Raw genomic sequence first — 14,298 nt, 5'->3', positions numbered from 1 at the left:
ACGAGTTGCCAAATACGTATGAATTTGTACGAATTACCTACCTCAAACCCCGCCCATAAACCTATAAATTAGCCACCTCATAAAATATGTACGAATTGGTCACGAGATAGCGTTGGAAATGCTAGTGTAACACCTAAGTCCACTAGACTAGAGGCAAGTTGCAGAACTCAAGTGCAGTTTTTATTCCATTATTATAATCATAAAACAAAACAAAGCAAAAAAAAAAAAAAAAGACGGTCACATTTGTTTTTTCGAAGGCTTGACTAAACTTGACTTATTTTGACAAGACATGAACAGACTTAATTTGACATAACCTAGACTAAAACAGAAATTAACTCAACAATGGGTTACAACAAGGCCTGCAGTGCCCTTCTCAGAAACTGAAGCTTTCCGCCTCGATCGCCCCCGGGTGACTGGTCCCAGTATAGCCGCGCCTCTTTGTTTTCTAATGGACGCGAGGCAAACCAAACAGCAGATTGATAGCTGAGATTGACGTATTCTCTTAGTGAAGTTGTCACTGATGGGTCCTGCACATTGTGCGATTTTTCAAAATCCTTTGCGAATGTCCCTAGTCAGACTGTACGAACATGATCGCCATGTCACACTGTAAGATCTCAGTTGACATTAATGTCAGACTGCACGATAGTGAAGGCGCGCTAAAAACGGACGCGCGCAAGAAAACTCACCCGGAGTTCATATCATCAATGAATGACGCGTTCAGTGACAGTGAGCTGCATTACACGCGGGACTGAAATGCTGGCTACAAAGAAATCTCTAGCACTCGTTTTGGTCATAGTTTGTCTTGAAAAACGGAGATATTTGACGGTCGTCGTAGGAGAAGTCACACAGCAGGATTCTGTGCCAAATCTTCTGACACTGCCAGAATTTCGTATGAGGTAAAATTTGATCGCAGCGCTCATTAATCGGCGGCCGGTGAACATGTCAAACTAACGACCAAAGACGTCAGATTTTAGCCTAGGATCAGAGGAATCTTTTAGGATTTGCTAAATTTGTCCCAGACGGCCAAATCGTGGCCAAAATCGCACAGTGTGCACCCGGCTTGAGGCACTAACAGACTTTTTTTGGGATTTTTGGGAGCAGATTGGAGCTTTAGCTTTAATTTTTACATCTCCATAACTGTTTATTTCACACCAACATAATTAATTGTTCTGCATCTGTGAGAGTGTGGGCGGGCTTTTGATATCACAGCAGTACTTTCTGCTCTCCTTCCTGCTCTCTACTGTGCAACTCTGGTCCCAAAATCGCTACTGCGCAGACTCGGTCCCAAGATGTTAGCGCCGTGCAGGCCGCCTGAAAGCTTCAACTATGGCAAGTGGAAACGATGACGTCGACGTAGTGTCCGTGACATCACCCATAGGATTCCGATAAGCCGTTCTGAAGCTTAAAGTAGAGATGAGCTGGGCATTGCCATCTTGCGAGCGAGTCATCCCGTGTTTACTCCCGAATAACAGAAAATGGGCAAAAAGGTGGAATGTGGGCGGGGCCTAGGACTATAGATGGCAGATAAATGGGTATACACCTGTCATTCAAAGTAACCAGGCCCTTAATTATGCAGAACTTAAAGTCTTTATATAATGCAAACAAATGAGTAAAAAAAAAAAAAAATCACCCCCCTTACAGTTGTCATGAAGGTCAAAAATAGCCATATAGACCAAAACCACAATTTGTACCAGTGCTGCGTTCCAGTTCATTTTTATCATGCCCTTCACTTGCAAACTTCCCTCCATCTTTAATTTTTATTTAAATGTTTTTAAAAATATCATAGAGTTGTTTGTGGTGGGGTAAATTAAACACGATACGTGGTGACGTCACAATCACGTTGCATTGTGGTATATGAAGCTGCCTGAAGTGTACATATGAAGTAGACTCGCTCACTCGGTCAAAATCGAGGGAGCAAGGGTCTGTCCATATAAACTCCCCTTGTCCACTTCACGAAGTGGAACGCACTTCAAAATTTTTGTTCATTTGGAGGCAAGTGCTGTAAGGTGGTACATTTCTGATCTGTTGATATGAACCATGGTTTTGATTTCTCTGAGGAATTTCCAAGTATCTCTCAATCACAGTAAGAAATTGAAAAGATAGAATGATCCTGAAATCCCTGGAATGACTTTGCACAGTATCCATTGGCAGATGCAATCTTGTAAATCCCCTGGGTCACCAAAGGATACCCACACTGTGTGCTAAGGACATTCAACCCTGCCTTATTTATACAGAAGACAAAACAAAACAACATGAGTTGACTTGAGTCAACATACTTAACAACAATAAATCATTATGTGTAAATCAAATATATGTGATCGGGATTTTAATGGTGAAAATGTTTCTGTAATATATACTGTGAATAACTGTAATAGATCTAATCTTATATTTAAATTAATTTTGCAGTACAAAATTATAATTTTATAATTTCCAGATGCACTGTAAGGGGCCAAGCCCAACCCCTGAAGAACAACGTCAAACCATAACACCCCCTCTAGAGTCCAGCGGTGGCATGCTTTACACCACTGCACCCATCGCTTTGCATAGCACTTGGATGCAGCTGCTCGGCAAACTCATTCCATGAAGCTCTCTAGAGGCTAATATGAATCTGAAGGCCACACAAAGTTTGGAGGTCTGTAGCTATTGACTCTTAGAAAGTTGCCAACTTCTGTGCACAGTGCGCTAATCATGCGCTGTGATTTTACATGGCCTACCACTTTGTGGCTGAGTTGCTGTTGTTCCCTAACTAAGACTAACAGTTTGACCGTGGAATATTTAGTGGTGAAGAGATTTCATGACAGGGAATAATGCGAATGATGAGAGATTTGCCTAATAAATTATGACGCAGTGAACATTAAACCCGCGTAACTAATCGGATGTTTCCGGTGGAGTTTTATTTACTGTCGGTTACTACTAGGTTACCAATATCAGGCCATCCGCTCGATGGAAACACACCTTATTCACATTTGTTTTTTCGTTATATTTTTTTGCAAACTTTGCAAACTTTCTGTATGCCTTGCTGTATTTTTGAAGCACAGAGAAATTACAGTATTTTGTCAGAAGACCAAGCTGCTTTGAGATCTGGTTATTATACAGTCATTCGCTTTATGTTTGAATGGTATGGAAACCTTACATTTTAATTATAGGGCAGAAAATGTTTTATTTAATTTCCCCTTTCCACTCCAGGGAACTTACATGAAATTGACCTAAACACAATAGGAAGCAGCACCTTTGGAGCTTTTACCCCTAACAAGGCCCAAACAGTTGATATAGACATTCACAAGAAAGCATGATGATAGTTTTAATGCTGACAATACTCTGCTCTATATTTCTTCATGCCCTGACGAAACTTACCAATTCATAATGTGATGGGCGCCATCTCAACCTACACTAATAAGGCCCATACTAAGGACCCTCCCAATAACAGGCTTTTCAATTGAATTAAATGGGACAAGCAGAGACAATACCACAAATCAATTTATTTCTCAAAAATTGCTAAAACACATTGAGCTCAACATCAGCAATAATAAAACACTTTATGCTAAAATGTCACTCAGTAGGCGTAAGCCAAAGCAACATTAATTGGTATTAACCAAACCTTTCACATATGGGGACGAGAATACCAGTCCTGTTGTTACAGCAACCCAATGGGCTTTGGTTGATCAAATCACCTTAGTCGACCACCCTTACACCAAACATAGAAAAATTGCACCGGCGGACACCAGGTGGCGACAGAACCCAGGCGACGCTGTTTCAGCGTATTCACAGTAACGGTGTCCGGATAATAGCGGACCAAGGATGTTCAATGCGATCGCGCACACGGCGAAAGCCCAGCGTCCCAACACTGGAATCGTGACTTAAAGCCACAGCAAAGCAGCAGCTGGCAATTTCTGTAAAACAACAAATAAACATTTTCGTCTGCTCTCTTCTCCCTCCCCACGCTTCTCTCTCGACAGTTTATCACAAATAGAGTAAGGCAAAAGTAAAATAAATTACCTTTTGTGTACAGGACACTTACATACTCATTAACAATGCCTGGACGCACCCGCCTAATCTAAAATTACACAAACAACCACATTAAAACCACCAATTTAGTGAATAAACCCCCCCCAAAAAAAACCCACATTCCAAATTCATAATTCCCTCCCATCTATGAACCTCGAAGTGAACACATACCTTTCAGAGGAGTGAAGGAGATACTAGACCTACACAAACAGGTCACATCAATACAATGAGATGAGGGAACCAATCTCACCTGTGCTTATATAGGTACGTAATTACCTGACGTAACCCTGCAGTCCACACACCGTTCTTAAAGGGGCCATCCAATTACTCACACCAACACCTTCCTAAAAGGGGTATCCCACTACAATCTACCCCCAAATTTTCAATCATTGTCCCAATGATTAAAACTTCTACAGCCAAGGACGAAAAGGGCTTTCCACACTGTGTTCTGGGAGGGAGTTCTCAGCCCGTATAGATACACTAGCAGATACATTACCAATGAGGGTCCTAGGTAAATGATAACGATTTGAGTGCTTCCCTGCTGTGCTTCTAGTTGATCTCCGCAAGTCCTCTGCCCCCACGACAGAGGGCTCTCCAACCTCTGAATTTGGAACCGAGGCCAAGGGAAGAGTACGACCAGCTATCGCATTCGGAACTATTTCCACCAAAGCATTATCTATATGGGTAGGCGGTAAAGGCTCAGTAACCACTATCACAGGGTCCTCATCGCACAAATGTTCCCCAAAATCTTGTCCTTGAAGCCCCAAATCCATATGATAAACCTGCTGTACTGGTTCAGGAGCCAGCTTCAACAAAGACCTATGTACATGTTTAACACGAGATGGCTCATCCAATGGCGATACACTATACACCTGTCCACCTTCTCGGGGAGCTCTCACAATTTTATACAGGGCAGACGACCAATGATTTTGAATCTTATTCCGGCCTCGAACTCCACACTCACGCAAATGTACCAACTGGCCCTCCATTAAGGGTTGACCCCTTACTGTCTGATCATACAGGGTCTTCCTCTGTTCTGCCGCTGCTTCCAGACGGGCTTTTACCCTTCCATAGGTTACTCTTAGCCCCTCCCGGTGCGTAACCACCCAATCTTCCACACTACCCCGGGTAGGGTCTTCCACCCCTGCCAGGAGAAAATCTACAGGCAACCGTGGAGTCTGTCCAAACATTAAAAAATGGGGAGACTCACCCGTGGTATGGTGGCAAGTGGTGTTATATGTAAAAACCACCTGTGCCAAATGTCGAGTCCAGGAACGTTTCTGTTCGGCTGGAAGGGAATGGAGAAGATCGTGCAGTGTTCGATTGAAGCGCTCACACTGCCCATTGCCCTGAGGGTGATATGGGGTCGTATGAGTCTTCTGAATCCCATAAAGTTGACACAATTGGGATATCACTGCACTCTCAAAATTCCGACCCTGATCGGAATGAAGTCTGGCTGGCACACCCAACTTATAGAACCACTCCTGGACAAGGACACTGGCTACCGTGGTTGCCCTCTGGTCCCTAGTTGGCACCGCCAATGTGTATTTAGAAAATACATCCGTCATAATTAGAACATGCTCCCGGCCATCGCTAGATGGTTCTAAAGAGGTGAAATCAACGGCCAATATCTGGTTAGGCTTGGCTGCCAACAGGTGGCCCATAGGGGCCCGAGCCACTGGATAACTAGACTTTGAGATGGTACACTGCCTACAGTTCTGACAATGCTCCTGGACATAGGCACTCATGCTTGGCCAATAGCATCTCCTACGAATTAACTCGTAGGTTCGTTCCCTGCCTTGATGGCCATGTCCATTGTGTAACTGCCTAAAAACCTCGTTCCATAAAACCTCTGGTAATACCAGTTGATCTATCTCCTCCCCGCCATCAGGAAGTTGAAGGCGACGGTACAGCAACCCTTCCTTAATGAACAACCGGCCCCACTGACGCAAGAGTTCCAGCCCCAACCTAGACATTGACTGCCGCTCCATCTTAGATGGGTACTTACTCCGGGAAAAAAAATCAAGAAATACCTTCAAGGTTGGATCCGCCAACTGCATCTGCTGGAGCTCCTGCCTAGATCGGACTGGGAAGGCAGCAATCACATGCTGCTCTACCCCTATCAGCCCACTATCTACCCCCTGGCGGATGTCACTTGTGCAGAGTGTTTCAGGCAGTGGTGTACCAGAGGACTGTGACAAAATCCCAGAGGAATACTGCCTTGACAATGAGTCGGCATTTCCATTGACCCGACCAGGGCGGTACTTTATTTCAAAATCAAAAATTGCCAACTGTGACACCCAGCGCTGCTCAGTGGCACCCAGCTTTGCTGAATTCAGGTAGCTCAATGGGTTGTTATCTGTATAGACTGTACAATGATGGCCCAGAAGATAATCCTTAAACTTTTCTGCCATTGCCCATTTAAGGGCAAGAAATTCTAGTTTCATGGAGCTATAGTTCTCCATGTTCTTCTCTGTAGGCCTAAGCCCTCGACTAGCATAAGCTACTGGCCGTAACCTCCCACCATGATCCTGACTAAGCACAGCCCCCAATCCCAAATGGCTAGCATCAATATCAAGGACAAAAGGCTTAGCAAAATCAGCATATGTCAACACCGGAGCAGTTACCAATTTCTCCTTGAGACACTGGAACCCTTGCTCACATTCTGGAGTCCAGCAGCTCTCTATGGGTCTACCCGAACCCCTCTTTTTCTTTGTGCCGGTCAACTCTGCCACCAGGCGATGCAGAGGGGCAGCCAGCTTGGCAAATCCCTCTACAAAGCGCCGGTAGTAACTCACAAAGCCTAAAAAAGATCTTAACTCTGCAGCGTTGCTAGGCCGCCTCCACTGAGAAACGGTGCGAATTTTATCTGGGTCAGTAGAAACTCCTTCTTTTGAGACCACATGCCCCAAGTAGTGGACCTCCTGACGGAAAAAACAGCACTTCTCTAGCTTAGCCTTCAACCCCTCCTGCTGCAAGCGACTGAACACCAACTCCAGGCGCTCTAGATGTTGGGCTACTGATGTCGAGAAGACAATAATGTCGTCCAAATACAACAGCAATGTTTGGAATCGTTGGTCCCCAAACATGCGTTCCATTAATCGCTGGAATGTACTTGGGGCATTGCACAACCCAAAGGGCATCCGATTAAACTCGAATAGCCCGAAGGGTGTGCAGAAAGCGGTCTTACTCTTGTCTTGCTCTGCCACAGGGACTTGGTTATACCCACTCACCAAATCTATAGTCGAGAACCACTGAGCCCCAGAAAGGGCATCCAAGGTCTCTTCGATGCGGGGCAATGGGAAGGCATCCTTCCTGGTCCTCTGATTTAACTGTCTATAATCGACACACAGCCGTATACTACCATTTTTCTTCTTAACCACGACTATGGGGGAAGCAAAGGGACTGCTACTTTCCCTGATCACCTGACTTGCAAGCAATTGTTGCACATGTTCTTTGACCGCAGCATAATCAGATGGAGGGATACGACGATACCGCTGTCGAATAGGGGCAGAATCCACTAATGGGATCTCATGTGTAATCAAGTTGGTACATCCCAAATCAGAATCGTTTTCTGAAAATACAGACCTATATTTACTTAACAGACCCTTCACTTGACTCTGCTCCCCTACAGAGAGGTACGACAGATCCATATTTTGGATCACCTCCTCTACCCCATTGACACATCCCACCTGGGAGGAGACTACGGCCTGCGGGTCATCAGTCGCGCCAGGACGAGTAGCAATGACTTCTGGCCAGCTAATTGGCTGGACATGGCACAACGTTCCCACCACTAGACGTGGTTGCAGGAAGACATCAAGTTCGCTTATATTAACCATAGGGACCTTAGCAATACCACCTCTCACTGGAACCAGGGATATGGATGCCAGTAGGCCAGATGGAAGGGGATTCCCTGCACTCAAGGGCTCGTAGAGAGCCATGGACAGGAACCCACACTGCGCAGCACAAGTAACTGGGACAAACTGCAAAGAATTAGCTGGAATACGGACTACTTGTCTACCTCTAACACGTACTGGCCCCCCAGTGAGTTCCTGCTGCCGAAAGCCATCACTCTGACAATACTGCATTGCCAATGTCCATGCTGGAACTTCTTTTACTATAGGGAGATCAAACAAGTCTGGGCCATGTTGATTAAACAACTCCTGAAAACACTCCCCTATCACGTTCATCCCTAATAGACCTGGCAACCCTGACTTTGAAAGGACCTGGGGAGGGTCCTTTACGACCAGGACACCCTTGTTGTAAATGTGCCTACCCAAGATAACAAAATCTAGCTCCAAATAGCCTACAAACGGAATAGATAGACCATTAGCAGCCCGAAGCTGTAACCATCCACAGTCATTCAACCTTTCCTTACCCCAGGGTTCAAAATGTGCTAGAAAAAAACTCTCTGTGACGGTAGTTACCATGGAGCCTGTATCCAATAAACATGGCACATTAACACCACCCATATTAACTACAACAGAGGGGCATTTACCCAACAATGTGGAAAGTCCATTACGACTGGGGGCAGAAGCCACTGAGCCAGGCCCTATCCCTTCTGAACTGTGGCTCATCAGTTCAGAGGGTTGCAGTTTTCCGCCTGCCCATTAGAAGGCATTACACCACTGTTTGATAAACGAACTTGCTGGTCTCGAAATGGAGTTTGTCCTAATGTACAATTCCGAGCAATATGCCCAGGTTGATTGCATCGCCTACAAATTATAGGGCCCAGCCGCCTAGGATAGCTGCCTACGTTCTGAGACTGCATTTGCTGTAAACTTCGAGTCAGTTCATCAAGTTGTTCCTGCTGGGCCCTCATCATTTTCTTCAATTCGGTCAGCTCTGAAACATTAGTGTCCGATGGACCAGAAGAATCTATTCGTCCCTGCACTCTATACTGAAGAGCAGAAGAAGCTGGAACTGAATGACTCCTCTCCCTCATCTCATAATGAAACCCCTCCTCCACCCATCTAATGGCCTCTTTACGAACATCCAAAAGAGTGGATTCAGGGTCTAATCTAACAAAACGTTTCAGCTCCCGTCGCAAGCCGCCATCAAGCACATGCTCTACAAACTGATCCCTAAGTAGAACCACTGAATTACTCATACCCCCTGGGGTCTGCTGTACCATTTTATCCATTAATGCAAAAAGGGCATGGGAATACTCCTGCAAAGACTCTCCCTCCAGCTGTTTACGGGAAAAGAAGTTTTGCTGCAGGGCAATATAGGACTGTGGACACCCATACAGTTCCTTTAAGATTGCGAAGACCTGTTCTGGCGTCTCCCTATCCTCCCTTGCCCTATACTTGATCTCATTCTTGGCCGGACCCTCTAGATGGTCAAAAATAAATAAGGTTTGTTCGACCAGAGGCAGATGTCGGACCCGTAAGCAAGCTTGTATCTCCTCCACCCACTCAAAAACATTATCTTCCCCTCTGCCACTAAACATGCGACCCCTCCGTTCCCTAGGGACATAAACCACCCCTTCCACTATAGGGCTAGGGGCAGGTGGAACAGATGCAGTTGACGGGCCTGCCACTCCCACAGCCTGACCTGCCTGTTGTTGGTACCGCTCATTCTCTCCCTTCAGTAACTGCACCTGTTTTCGCAACTCCTCCAATTCTGCTTCCATGTCCACCAGATCCCAAGGAAAGGAGAGGGAGAGGAAAAAAACAAAATGAAGCCTTACCACTTAACCCGAGTCTAATCCACTACCACAGTCCAGTCTGCGTCTTACCAGCTACTGCTTTGCTGTAACGAAAACACCCTCCCACATTAGAACATACAAATTTTTTTTTTTTTTTTTTTTTTTTTTTTGTGGAAGTCTCTGCTTGTCTCTTACAAACCCTGCCCGACTACGCCAAATGTGATGGGCGCCATCTCAACCTACACTAATAAGGCCCATACTAAGGACCCTCCCAATAACAGGCTTTTCAATTGAATGAAATGGGACAAGCAGAGACAATACCACAAATCAATTTATTTCTCAAAAATTGCTAAAACACATTGAGCTCAACATCAGCAATAATAAAACACTTTATGCTAAAATGTCACTCAGTAGGCGTAAGCCAAAGCAACATTAATTGGTATTAACCAAACCTTTCACATATGGGGACGAGAATACCAGTCCTGTTGTTACAGCAACCCAATGGGCTTTGGTTGATCAAATCACCTTAGTCGACCACCCTTACACCAAACATAGAAAAATTGCACCGGCGGACACCAGGTGGCGACAGAACCCAGGCGACGCTGTTTCAGCGTATTCACAGTAACGGTGTCCGGATAATAGCGGACCAAGGATGTTCAATGCGATCGCGCACACGGCGAAAGCCCAGCGTCCCAACACTGGAATCGTGACTTAAAGCCACAGCAAAGCAGCAGCTGGCAATTTCTGTAAAACAACAAATAAACATTTTCGTCTGCTCTCTTCTCCCTCCCCACGCTTCTCTCTCGACAGTTTATCACAAATAGAGTAAGGCAAAAGTAAAATAAATTACCTTTTATGTACAGGACACTTACATACTCATTAACAATGCCTGGACGCACCCGCCTAATCTAAAATTACACAAACAACCACATTAAAACCACCAATTTAGTGAATAAACCCCCCCCCAAAAAAAACCCACATTCCAAATTCATAATTCCCTCCCATCTATGAACCTCGAAGTGAACACATACCTTTCAGAGGAGTGAAGGAGATACTAGACCTACACAAACAGGTCACATCAATACAATGAGATGAGGGAACCAATCTCACCTGTACTTATATAGGTACGTAATTACCTGACGTAACCCTGCAGTCCACACACCGTTCTTAAAGGGGCCATCCAATTACTCACACCAACACCTTCCTAAAAGGGGTATCCCACTACAATAAGATTAACGGAATGCATTGCTGATATAAAAAAATTGAATGATTAGTAATTTCCTGCAACTTAATTCAGAAAAAACAGAATTTTTATTTACTGGACAAAAAAAAAAAAAAACCCTAGTAGTGACCTACAATACTTTCTAACACTTGATGACTGCTCTGTCAAGCCCTTGTTGTCAGCGAGGAACCTGGGTGTGCTCTTTGATACCAATCTTTCATTTGAAAAGCCACGTTTCTAGCATCTGTAAAACTGCATTATATAATTTTAAAAATATATCTAAATTACGGCACATGCTTTCAATGCAAAATGCGGATTCAGATAGTTCATGCGTTCATGAGCTCAAGGCTAGATTATTGTAATGCTCTACTGGGTGGTTGCCCTGCTCGCTTAATAAACAAACTGCAGCTGGTCCAAAACGCAGCAGCTCGAGTTCTTACTAGAACCAGGAAAGTACGATCATATTAGTCCAGTTCTGTCAACACTGCCTGCACTGGCTCCCTATTAAACATTGTATACATTTTAAAAACATACTTATTACTTACAAAGCACTAAATGGTTATTCCCCCAGTACTTGAGCGAGCTCTTAACATTATACTACATCACGTCTATTGCAGTACACTCTGGCCAGTTGATAATACCTAGAATATCAAAATCAAATCCAGGCGGTCAATCATTTTTTCATTTAGTCATCATTTAGTCTTTCTAGCATTACTTGGAAAGCAGACACACTCTGTCAGTTTAAATTTAGACTAAAACGCATCTCTTTACTATGGCATACACATAGAAATCTACATTATCAATTCTTTCTATTATTCAAATCAGTTTAATGATTGTTAGGCTGCATTAACTAGGTCACCAAGAATACTTCCCATAACACTTGATGTATTCACTAAATCATAAAAAGAGTGGCATCTACAATTATGTAAGTTTCTCTGTTTATCCCAAGGTTGACTGTAGTCGGCTTCGCTCTAGTGCTCAGAGCATTTCAGAGCCCTCCCTTTGAGCCTTTGCAGTCTATAGAGCTGAAAATTCTTCAATGAAGACAGTGCTCCTGTCGGCATTGGCCTCTATTAAGAGGGTAGGGGACCTGAATGAACTTTCGGTCAATGAATCGTGCCTAGAATTCGGGCCTGGTAAATCTCACGTTGTCCTGAGACCCTGGCCCAGATACGTGCCCAAGGTTCCTACCACTCCCTTCCGGGATCAGGTAGTGAGCCTGCAAGCGCTGCCTTCGGAGGAGGCTGAGCCAGCCCTGGCTTTGTTATGTCCGGTCCGCTCTCTTTGCGCTTACGTTGACCGGACTCCAAGCTTTCGGGCCTCAGAGGAACTCTTCGTCTGTTATGGAGGCCAGCAGAAGGGAGAGGCTCTCTCCAAGCAGAGGTTAGCCCACTGGATAGTGGATGCTATTGTCTTGGCTTACCAGTCCCAAGACGTGCCTTGCCCGTTCGGGTTGTGAGCACACTCAACAAGGAGTGTGGCTTCCTCCTGGGCACTGGCTCAAGGCGCCTCGCTGACAGAGAAATGTAGAGCTGCAGGCTGGGCGACACCAAACACATTCGCTAGATTCTATAGCCTCCGTGTAGAGCCGGTATCTTCCCGCATTCTCGCACCCCTAGTGGCCAATAGCGCTAAGTGCCCGTTCTAAGTGTCGGCTTGCAATGCCACTCCCGCCCTCTGGGCCGGATACGTGCATCTATTGTCTCCAGTCGTGTTCCTGTCGAGCTCCTCCGTCACCCCTACGGTGTCAGACGTTGCAGACCGTCTGATGCTAGGCCTGCACACATATGCTTGTGAAACGTGGATGTAGGCTCGGTTCCATATATAGCGGTTCCCTCACGGCAATCCCATATGTGTATTCTTCCATGGTACCGGCTAGCCCCATGTCTTTCCCTTGACAGAGCTCGCTGGCGGGTTCTTTCCCCCCTAGAATCAGGTTGGAACTACCCCAGAGACTGGGTCTTGCAAAAACAGCTGTGACTGACCTCCCTCCGTGGAACCCTGACTTCTGTACCATACAAGATGGTCCAGTGCGCTCAAGCAGGACGCTGGAAGGGTCAGCCTCCTGGCGTTTTGGTAGGGATCCCAATTCGTCGGTCAGTTCCAACGTACATTGAACGTGACAGACTGAAAGGGAACGTCTCGGTTATGTATGTTACCCTCATTCCCTGACGTCCTGTCGCCAGGTGCTATGCTTCTGCTAGGAGCCCGAGTCACTAGTTGGCTCCTCAGCAGAAAAAAGCATTGATCTACCATTCCACTTCATTATTTATACCCGCGCTGCGGGGCGGAGCGTGAAACATGCGGATAACATGCCAATCTCTGATTGGCTCGTTTTCACACACATTTGAAGTAGACTGGTCTCTGAAGTCAGATCCCAATTCGTCGGTCAGTTCCGAGACGTTTCTCCCAAGGTTTTTTCCTCCATTCCCTTAAGGAGTTTTGGTTCCTTGCTAACATTGCTTTTGGCTTTTGGCTTGCTCAGTTGGGGACACCTAAATTTCAACTATATTACCGATCTGCCCGCATTTAATCAAAATTCTGTTGCATTATCTTCCTGTTAACACTGTAAAGCTGATTGGAAACAATTGACTTGTTAAAAACACTATATAAATAAAGGTGATTTGACTTGAAAATAATCAACTAGAAAGATTGATTTAATATTGTATTATATTATTATTTATTTTAATTATTTATAATGAAGTATTATATAATCAGATTTAGTGTAAATATGTGAAAATGACTGAGACATGCTATTGCTGTCAAATGGAAAAAATAAAACATTTACTATTTTAGTCTGTAACCCAGTGTCAAGATCTGAATATACTCCATCCACTGGTAGAAGAGAAGATCTTGCTGATTCTTGTGGTGGTAATTTTAGCCAGGGTCATTTTTTATCAAGGTTTTCGTCTAATCACAGAAAGCAACTAGAATAAAGCAACCATCAGAAATAGGGCACTGCTAAAAATATTAACCTACATACAGTGAAGAACAGAGGACAGAGGACAGACCTCCGCCAGCAGGAGAACAAGGGCACAAACCTATACTGCACACTCCTTTAGGGGGTCTTTGCAGCACAAGCCTCTTCATGTCTAATAGTGCCAATATGAAGGTTTGAGTTGTGCAGTGCCAGATGGTTATGGAATATCCTTTTTTTCAGAGCAAATGTTATAATAATGTCAAAAATCACACTTTCCAAAGATTTTAAAAAAAGAAGAGAATTATGGTTTATGAATGGGATTATGATTCTGACTGATAACGCTTTACAAGATAGATATGTATTATTCTACATTCTAGACCAGGGCTATTCAAATCTTTGAAATTTGACACTGTTCTATTATCACTGTTGTTACAATACTTCATTCAATTAACAAAATAAAGGACAACAGTCAATTAATCCAACATGTTTTCAAAAAATCCA

This window comes from Pseudorasbora parva, chromosome 21, assembly GCF_024679245.1.
Source record: "Pseudorasbora parva isolate DD20220531a chromosome 21, ASM2467924v1, whole genome shotgun sequence".
NCBI classification, from domain to species: Eukaryota; Metazoa; Chordata; class Actinopteri; order Cypriniformes; family Gobionidae; genus Pseudorasbora; species Pseudorasbora parva.
The sequence above is the reverse complement of the archived record's forward strand: the minus strand, read 5'-3'. Positions refer to the sequence as shown.